Raw genomic sequence first — 845 nt, 5'->3', positions numbered from 1 at the left:
TGACAGACACTCGCTCACCAACATAGAGCTTGTGGGAGCACTGGGGGAACATTTGTTTATGTGTGCTAGTCTTTAGTCATATGTAGGAGACAAAGTGATGTGGAGTTCACAGTTAGCTGGGCCTCTGCACCTCTGAGGTCAAGGCCCCGGTACCCCAATCAGACTGAGGGCCCATCGATCTGATGGTCCCCGATTAGAAGGCTTCCTTACCTCTGGCCTGCCAACCTCTACGCTTTCTATGGATGTATTTATAGTTTGAGAGCTGAGCAGAGAAAACACACACGCACACACACACACACACACACACACACACACACACACACACACACACACACACACTTCAGAGTACAAAAAGGGAAACACTTTACCAGAGTTTCCTTTGACATAATCAAAGAGTTTTAATGATATGCTGGAGGCCTCATTTACACTCTTAACAGCTGCTTGGGATCTATAGTGCCATGTCACTCAACAATCAATATCTCTCTCACACACACACACTTTCTCACACACGTACACACACCCTGGGAGGAAACTCTCTTATCGGGAAACATCAGATCAAGCAGATACACTTGAATGGCTATTGGGGCCAGATTGACTCACAGTGAAGGGACTTAGGATCAATGTTTTTGCTTGCAAGCCAAAGTCATCCTGTTTTTGTGTGGTGTGTGTGTGTGTGTTTGAGGTTGTGTGTCTCCCGGGAGTGTTGGCCTGCCCTGACCAGCTGTCTGCTTATTTATCGTATATTAATTTTAAGACGGCGGTGGCAAGGATCAGAGGACAGAAAGGCAGCTCCGGGACAGGCCGGGTGCGTCCATGGACTCACTCGACACGAGAGGCCCCTGGTC

This window comes from Etheostoma cragini, chromosome 12 (genome assembly GCF_013103735.1).
Source record: "Etheostoma cragini isolate CJK2018 chromosome 12, CSU_Ecrag_1.0, whole genome shotgun sequence".
In the NCBI taxonomy this organism is placed as follows: domain Eukaryota; kingdom Metazoa; phylum Chordata; class Actinopteri; order Perciformes; family Percidae; genus Etheostoma; species Etheostoma cragini.
Note: the sequence above shows the minus strand (reverse complement) of the source record.